Source organism: Schistocerca serialis, chromosome 1 (assembly GCF_023864345.2).
Source record: "Schistocerca serialis cubense isolate TAMUIC-IGC-003099 chromosome 1, iqSchSeri2.2, whole genome shotgun sequence".
Taxonomy (NCBI): domain Eukaryota; kingdom Metazoa; phylum Arthropoda; class Insecta; order Orthoptera; family Acrididae; genus Schistocerca; species Schistocerca serialis.
Window position 1 is genome coordinate 753,508,411 of NC_064638.1, and position 9,911 is coordinate 753,518,321.

At 40.6% G+C, this 9,911-nt stretch overlaps 1 non-coding gene across 1 annotated transcript; it reads left to right on the forward strand.

The window, feature by feature from the left end:
* The first annotated feature begins 388 nt into the window (after positions 1–388).
* Positions 389–462, forward strand: Trnas-cga (transfer RNA serine (anticodon CGA)). The gene has a single exon. It is a non-coding gene; the product is annotated as a tRNA-Ser (tRNA).
* The last annotated feature ends 9,449 nt before the right edge of the window (positions 463–9,911 follow it).

Consider the following 9,911-nt stretch of genomic DNA (forward strand, 5'->3'; position numbering starts at 1 on the left):
CTTGGGACCTTTGTCTTTTGTGGGCAAGTGCTCTACCAACTGAGCTACCCAAGCACGACTCACACCCCATCCTCACAGCTTCAAATCCACCAGTACCTGGTCTCCTACCTTCCACACTTCATAGAAGCTCTCCTGCTAACCTTGCAGAACTAGCACTCCTGGAAGATTAAAATCTGCCAGGAAGTTTCATATCAGTGCACACTCTGCTGTAGAGTGAAAATTTCATTCTAGAAACAATCCCCAGGCTGTGGCTAAGCCATGTCTCTGCAATATCCTTTTTTCCAGGAGTGCTAGTTCTGCAAGGTTCGCAGGAGAGCTTCTGTGAAGTTTGGAAGGTAGGAGATGAGGTGCTGGCAGATTTAAAGCTCTGAGGACAGGGTGTGAGTCGTGCTTGGGTAGCTCAGTTGGTAGAGCATTGCCCACGAAAGGCAAAGGTCCTGAGTTCGAGTCTCAGTCCAGCACACAGTTTTAATGTCCCAGGAAGTTTCGTGTGTATTACCTGTTCATTACTGAAAGGAGTTTTACAAATCTCTAAAACAAATAAATGAACAGCCAACATTTGCCCAGTAGGTAGGTACGTTGTTCATTGGAGGTATGACATCTGCAGCACTTGAATACTTTTATGTACTTCTGATATGGTTATCATAGTCTGAAAACCAAAAATGAAGACATCTACAATGGGATTGATTCACCATGCTTTTAGGACAGTTCTAGTCTGGATCTTGAGAAGGGGGTAGAATAAAGCAAAGATTGCTAATGTCATATCATATATAGTTGTTTTAAATACTCCCTCCCCACCACAGTCTCCTCCTTACACCTGTCACCCAGACTGCTTCTCCCTTTATGTGCAGCCGCTTGCAGTCTGGCCTCAGCAGCCAGAGACAATGGTCATGTGTTTGTGTCTGAGTTGCATTTGCGTCATGTGTGTCTAATTTGGAAGAAGGCCTTTTGGACTGAAAGCCACTTGTTTGACAGTCTTTTTGTTGTGCCTGTCTGTGACACAGCATCTTTGCTTTATGGTGAGTAGCAAACTAACGTTTTCATAGCATTGTCATTGTTCCATCCTTAATGTTCCATTTTTTAATATAAACTTTTACATTCTTCAACTGTTATCTCTTACAGACATTTCTTGTTTCACTCAGTGTAGCCAAGACAAGAGGTTCAGTTATTGATTAATTATAAAACATCAAGAGTAATACACAAGACTGAAATGCAACAACTGTGTGTACCAATGATAGTGCTACAGAAAAGTTCCACAACTTTAGCAATGAAACACAAACACCACAAGTAACTCCACTGTTGCCCAAAGTGCTGCACCAGATCTTTATAAATGTATTGCTACATAAGAAGTTAGCATTCATCCTTACTAATGTGAGCATGTACATATTTTTGACATTTAATGTAGTGACCACACACATTTTTACATTTTCTGCTAATGTCCATTTTTTAGTTTTGGGAGTTAAGATTTTTAGATTTCTGTTTTCATCACATCTCATCAATAGTTTTTATGCTTTTTTCTTCAGTTTTTGAATTACATAATCATGGACTTACATGAAAGAGTCTATCAGATGTTTGTTTGATGAAAATATTTAAACTGATGATGAAAAGTGTTTTGATCAGTTCTCAAATTTAAAAGAAATCATAGCTACTTATGATGCAAAATCTGAACCAAGCCAGAAGAAATAGTGCAAGTACATTGAGTTGTGTAGTACTGAAATGCAGCCCATAGTGCTTGTGTTGAGATGTTATTCTCCTTAACACAGCCACAGCTGAAAAAGGAGAGAAACAGATTGACAGTTGAACGTGTAAAATTTAATTTTTTATGATTTTATTTGTGTCAACTAAAGGGAACATTTAAACAATATTCAGTCCAGTAAAAAATACACAAGGAATATGGGATCTAAAGCAAAATAGATATGGATGATTTGTAGGCTATAATATTTTTATTTTGTTTGTTCCATATCTAATGTAGCCATGTGAGATCATCATAAAATTGAACTAGCAATATTTCATTTGGCAGTTCTGAATGGTTTAGTCGGGATCTCAACAGGAACATCACAGTCATTGTTTTGCAGCATGTGTATATATGCCTGGGCTATGCTACAGAAAAGAGGTATAGCAATCATTTAGAACAGTGAGGATGATGCCAGGTGGGTTTCCATTGCTGTACCTCAAGGGGTATCCTTCCTGACCACCCAGGATCCCAAACCTATGACTTGGTTCAGATTTATTGAGGACATCTTCATGATCTGGATCAAGGGTGAGGACACCCTGTCCACGTTCCTCCAGAACCTCAATACCTTCTCCCCACTCACTTCACCTGGGCTTCCTCAACCCAACAAGCTACCTTCCTCAATGTTCATCTCTGTGTCAGAGATGGCTAAATCAGTACCTCCATCCATATTAAACCTCCCATCCACCAGAAATACCTCCACTTCGACAGCTGCCACCCATTCCATATAAGAAAGTCCCACCCATACAGCCTTGACACCCATGGCCATCACATCTGTAGTGATGAGCAGTCCCTCTCGAAATATATCAAGGGTGGGTCTCGCTAAGGTCTTCAGATTGTAATTACCCCCCCTCCAACCTTGTGCCTTATCTCTCCAGTCATCCCCTGCCTCCTGAAGTCCCACCTCTTGGCCACAGAGGAGCATTACCGTCATTACTCAGCACCACCCAGGACAGGAGCAACTGAATCACGTTCTTGACTAGGGTTTTGACTACCTCTCACCATGACCTGAAATGAGGAATATCCTACACACTATCCTTCTCACTTCTCTGACAGTGGTATTCCACTGTCCACCGAACCTACACAATATCCTCATCCATCCCTGCATAACCCCTGCTCCCCCCCATTGCCTCATGGTTCATATCCCTGTACTAGACCTGTCCATACACCCTCTGACCACCCATACTTCAATCCGGTGACAAGCATCGCCTACCTCATCAAAGACAGGCCTACCTGTGAAACTAGTCATGTGATCTACAAACTAAGTTTGCACCCACTGTGCTGTATTCTTCGTGGGCATGACAACCAACAAGTCATCTGTCCGCATGAATGGCCACCAACAAACTGTCACCAAGAAACAGTTGGAACACCTATTTGCTGAGCATGCTGCTCAACACAACGTTCTTCATTTTAATGACTGCTTCACGGCCTGTGTCATTTTGATCCTTCCAACCAATGCCATCTTTTCTGAATTTCACAGGTGGGAACTCTCCATACAAGATATCCTATGTTCCCATAACCCTCCTGGCCTCAAACTTTGTTAGCCATTGTCCATCATCCATCTATTCCCTTCCCTGCTCCTACTACAACACCACACAGCCCTCTATTCCACACACACCCATAGTCTTTTTACATCTCTCCTTTTCCGCTCCCCCCTCCCCCAACTTGCCCTCCATCTAATCTCATGATGCATCTAGCTACCCTGCACTCTCTCCACCTCATCCCTGTATTCTCCAAAAATAAGCACTTTACTGTCCTTCACAACTTGCTATCCCTCCCCCTCCCCAAGACAGCCTCCATCTTTCCCCTATCAACCAGATTACCTCTCTCATCATGTGCAGCTGCTTGCAGTCTGGCCTTGGCAGCCAGAGACAATGGTCCAGTGTGTGGGTTGTGTTTGCATGAGACTATGATGCATGTTGTCTAATTTGGAAGAAAGAGTTTTGATTAGTGAGTTTTGTTGCTTTAGGCCTAACCTGGCCCTGCAGTTGTAACTAAGTGAAGGCAGCAGTCACTAAGCAGTGACACTGTTAATTATGTGTCAGAAAGTAGAATTAGGAGACCTATGATCACTGTCCCACAGTCTGTACCATTCTGCTTTAGATAACTTTATCTTTGCTGTATCATGATAGCTTCTTTAGAACAGCCTGCATCTTCTGAGGTGTGTGGATTACTGTCTTTTATGGATTATACCCTCAATCGCCTACTTGGAGGTTTAATGTAAAGAAATAAAAGGAAAAACTAATTTTACAGTACTTGGAGCTCAGACTACTTTGGTCAATATTTCTGTACTATCTTATTGCAGTCTCTGATCTTGTTCTTGCTCTTGGCATACAAAACAGAGAGCTTCAGGTTTCAATCTAGGCGTGTATGTGTTAATCTCATCTAGAAGTTATGTGCTGCAAAAATATCTACAGCTCAAAAACTTGAAATATCAAATCTTTTTTATGTGTACCTGTGCACCATGAGTTGGTTATCTACAGGTAAGTAATTGTCTGTCATTAACTTTTGTTTTTGTAGTCAGGTCTTCATAATTTGAAATGGGTTGCACATTTTGGCAACAGACTGAGAACTAACAACAATCATATGTGGGTAGAAGAATAAGGATGTGTTGGTGGGAAGTGTGGGTAGTGGAGACACAGGAAATAGGATTGATTTCAAATACTTGAGGTCACAGTATTTTCTGTTGGAATTGAGGCACCACTTGATAGTAGATCCATATGTAGAACAAAAATCTCCATTGAGTCAAACCTGATGAAAATATTTATGTGTTAGAGGGTGTATGCAGTTGCAAGATTTCATGCAATCGTAGGTTATCAATACTTTGCCATTACATTTGGTTGATCCCATGTGGCTCCACTGAAAAGATCATGTAATGTATAGTTGTTTTGTCAGCTGAAATGGAATGCTTGATGATCATGTCACATATTATACTCATCATCATCATCATCTTGGACAGTTTCCAGCCACTGGCTGGGTCTGTCGGGAACACAAGCCTCTCCATCGTGTTCTGTCTTTCCACCATTCCCCCTCTTCCACCTTCGTCCAGTTCTCTCCTCTTCTCGTCACACATTCCTTCACTCCCTTCACCCATCTATCTCTTGGTCTTCCCCTGGGCCTCTTCCCCTCCAGTTGCAGATCAAACATCCTCTTTGGAATTCTTCCCTCATCCATTCTCTTCATGTGTCCATACCACTGCAGTCTTGATTTTTCTATCCTGTCCTGTACTGGTTCCTCCTTTAGTCTTTCCCTCACATACACATTTCACAATCTGTCTTGTCTTGTTACACTCAACCTGCTCCTCTGGAACTTCATTTCACTAGCTTGTATTCTACTTTTGTCGCTTTTGTGCATTACCCATGTCTCACTTCCGTATGCCAATATGGGGACAAAGTAGGTTCGGTATATAATTCCCTTGGATTTCTGTGGCACCTCCTTGCTCCAAATAAGCCCCCTAATGCATTTGAAGAACTGCCCTGCTTTTCTGCACCTTTCATTTATTTCCATTGCGTTTCCCCCCTTACTTTCAATCATGCTTCCCAGGTACTTCAAGTTCTCTACCACTTGTAGTTTTTCCCCTCCACAAGTTATATCCACATATTATACTAAAAGTCAGAAATTGGTCACACACAGTGACTGAGGATCCTGCCATTCAAATATTGCTTTAGAAGCAACAATTCACTTCTGCCAATGCCATAACCCTGATGGGTGTTCTTTCAGAGCATAAAGAATGAAATCATGCCGTATTTGATTTATAGTATAGTCATATTGTTGTTCTGAAAGTATCCTGCTACTTCAAGGAAAAGCTTTTATAGAATGTATTGTAGGGCTTTGCTTATAGTTCATATGTTGTAATATGCCATGTTGTGGCAACATTAACTGGTATTGATTCACCCCCCACACTTCCGTCCAGTACTAAATTGGGGATTCCTTCATGCCGCAGAATGTGTCCTACCAGCTGATCCTTTCTTGTAGTCAGGTTGTACCGCAAATTTCTCTTCTCCCCAGTTCTATTCAGTACCTCCTCATTAGTTACTTGATCTACCCATCTAATCTTTAGCAATCTTCTGTAGTACCACATTTCAAAAGCTTGTCCAAACCATTTATCATTCATGTTTCACGTCCGTACATGGCTACACTCCATACAAATACGTTCAGAAAGGACTTCATGACACTTAAATCTATACTCAGTGTTAACAAATTACTCTTATTCAGAAATGCTTCTCTTGCCATTGCCTGTCTGCATTTTGTATCCTCTGTACTTCAACCCTCATCAGTTATTTTTCTGCCCAAATAGCAAAACTCGTCTACTACTTTAATTCCTTCATTTTCTAATCTAGTTCCCTCAGCATCTCATGATTTAATCTGACTACATTCCATTATCCTCATTTTGCTTTTGTTGATGTTCATCTTATATCCTCCTTTCAAGACACTGTCCATTCAGTTTAACTGCTCTTCCAAGTTCTTTGCTGTCTCTGGCAGAATTACAAAGTCATTGGGAAACCTCAAAGTTTTTATATCTTCTCTTTGGACTTTAATTCCTATTCAAAATTTTTCTTTTGTTTCCTTTACTGCTTGCTCAATATTCAGCTTGAATAACATCAGGGATAGGCTACAAGCCTGTCTCACTCCTTTCTCAATCACTGCTTCCCTCTCATGCCCCTTGAAACTGCCATCTGGTTTCTGTACAAATTGTAAATAGCCCTTTTCTCCCTTTATTTTACCACTACCACCTTTAGAATTTGAGAGAGAGTATTCCAGTCAACACTGTCCAAACTTTCCCTAAGTCTACGAATCTATAATCAGAGGTTTGCCTTTCCTTAAACTATCCTCTATGAGAAGTCATACGGTCAGTATTGCCTCGCGTGTTCCTGCATTACTCTGGAATCCAAACTTATCTTCCCTGACGTTGGCTTCTGTCAGTTTTCTGTAAAGAATTCATGTTAGTATTTTGGAACTTATTAAACTGACAGTTCAATAATTTTCACTCCTGTCAGCATTTGTTTTATTTGGAATTGGAATTATTATACCCTTCCTGAAGTATAAGGGTATTTTGACTGTCTCATACTTCTTGCTAACCAGAAAAGAGTTTTGTCATGGCTGGGTCTCCGAAGGCTATCAAAGGTTCTAACGGAATGTTGTCTACTCCTGGGGCCTTGTCTCAACTTAGATTTTTTAGTGCTATGTCAAATTCTTCAAGCAGTATCATATCTCCCATCTTATCTTCATCTATGTCCTCTTCCAGTTCCATAATATTGTTCTCAAGCATATCTCCCTTGTATAGACCCTCTCTAGCCATTCCTGGTTAGCCATTTTGCACATCCTGCTGATCTCATTTTTTAGACATTTATATTCCCTTTCACCTGCTTCCTTTATTGGAATTTGATATTTTCTCCTTTAATCAATTAAAGGAGAAAATGCCTTTTGTGTTACCCACAATTTTTATTAGCGCTCATCTTTTTATCTACTTTATCCTCTGCTGCCTTCACTATGCCATCTCTCAAATATACCCATTCTTCTTCCACTGTATTACTTCACTCTCTTCTTGACAATTGTTCCCTACTGCTCTCTCTGAAACTCTCAAGAACCTCTGGTTCTTTCAGTTTATCCAGATCCCGTCTCCTTACATTCCTATTTTTTGCAGTTTCTTCAGTTGTAATCAACAGTTCATAATGAACAAATTGTGCTCAGAATTCACATCTGCCACTGAAAATGCCTTATAATTTAAAGCCTGGTTCTGTAATCTCTGTCTTACCATTATATAATCAGTCTGAAACTTTCTGGTGTGACTATGTCTCTTACACATATACAACCTTCTTTCATGATCCTTAAACCAAGTTTTAGCTATGATTAAAATATGCTCTGTGCAAAATTCTACCAGAAGGCTTCCTCTTTCATTCATTTCCCTTAGTCCATATTCACCTACTACTTTTCCTACTCTTCCTTTTTATACTGTCAAATTCCAGTCCCCCATCACTTTTAAACTTTTGTCTCCTTTAACTGTTTGAATAGTTTCTTTTATTTCATCATACATTTCTTCAATCTCTTCCTCACCTGCGGAAGTTGTTGGCATATAAACTTGCGCTGTTGTGGTGGGTGAGGACTTTATGTCTATCGTGAGTACAGTAATGCATTCACTATGCTTTTCATAGCAGCTGATCCAGATTCCTATTTTTTAATTCATTATTAAACCTTCTCCTATGTTACCCCTATTTGATTTTGTATTTATAGCCCTGTATTCACCTGACCAGAAGTCCGGTTCCTCCTGCCACCGAACTTCACTAATTCTCACCATATCTAGCTTCAACCTATCCATTTCCCTTTCTAAATTTTCTAACCTACCTGCCTGATTAACGGCTCTGATCCATAGAATGCCAGTTTTGTTTCTCCTGATACTGACATCCTTCTGAGTGGTCCCTGCCCAGAGAGCTGAATGGGTGACTGTTTCACCTCCAGAATATTTTTCTTAAGAGTATGCCATCATCATTTAACCATACAGCAAAGCTCCATGTCCTTGGGGAAAATTGTGGCTGTAGTTTCCTCTTGTTTTCAGCCATTCACAGTACCAGAACAGAAAGGTTGTTTTGGTTGATGTTACAAGGCCAGATCAGTGAACCATCCAGACTGCTGCCCCTGCAACTACTGAAAAGGCTACAGCCCCTCTGCAAGAATCACACATTTGTCTGGCCTCTCAGCAAATACCCCTCCATTGTGGTTACACCTATCTGTATTGCTGAGGCACCCAAACCTCCCCAAAAACACAAGGTCCATGGTTCATTGGGAGAGGAGGAGGAGGGGGGGGGGGGGGTTGGGGCAGTATAGGCTAATCCCTCCTGGTATAAATAACAAACTGATAAGTAATGCAGGTACTGTACATGAAAAATGACAGCAGTGAATATACAGATGTGTCAGAATACTGTCCAGTTTCAGAACGTTATCATATCATAAATAGCCCTGAAAAAAATTAGCTTTTACATATTATGTTTGTTAGTCTATTCTACAATTGGGCAGATGATTATATGCTTACATCCACAAAATAAATCTTAAATTGTGTGGGCTCGCAACTGGAAAGTAAGTGGAACTACCCTCAGTAACTGTATAGATGGTCTCACTGCATGTCAAAGATCGTCTACGCAAACATGTACAAGAACTCCTTCACATGTGAATGCAGAATGTGCCTCCAAAGGTTCAAAGTATGAAAATAGAATTTTTTCTCAGGATGAGCCTGCCATATGGAAGCTAAAGAAGTGTAATACATGAACAAAGGGACACAAATCATTTATGATGTAGCCTACTATAGAAATTATTTACACAACATTTGTTGTAAAACCTTGAGAGTGCTAACAGTCAGGAAGTTGATTTTGCTATGTAAGGGACTGAGCAATGGGATATTGTTATATTACTTGGTGCCACCATATGCATAACAAGAATAAAACTATATTTAATGGTGCACATTATAACAAGCTGATGAGGTGGTGTTGTGAGTATATCTTTTTTGCCTTTCATAAATTCAATCCAAATATCACACACACACACACACACACACACACACACACACACACACACACACACATGGGGGGGGGGAGAGGGAGGGAGGGAGGGAGGGAGGGAGGGAGGGAGGGATGGAGGGAGGGAGGAGAGAGAGAGAGAGAGAGAGAGAGAGAGAGAGAGAGAGAGAGAGAGAGAGAGAGAGAGTTAGGAAATTTAGGAAATTTCTCTGAACGTTTCAGTGTTGTGCTTCCATATTTCTCCTTTTGCACCTGCTTCCCTAAGGATGTCTTACCCCAACTGATTGTTTTTCCAAATAGGAAGCAATATATGCATGAAGTTGACTGAAATACCCCCAAGTGCTCCAGAGGTATGACTACACTGTGATGGTGCCTATTTGCCTACCTGCATTATTTGTTAAGCCCGTGGACTGTTGGTGATAAAAATCTTGTAGAAAAGCTGTAAACTGATTTATAGGTATTGTGCAAAGGATGTATACTACACGGTTCGTAAGTATCATGGCTTTTCTCCATATTACTACCACCAAAAACTACTACAGTGACCAAATTTGATTGCACATCAAAATTATTCTAGGCAAATAGACAGACTCATTCTCCTATGACACACTCCCACAGTGACAAATGCAATCACAAGTTACAGTGCTTTTTAGACACAATATTTTCAGTACACA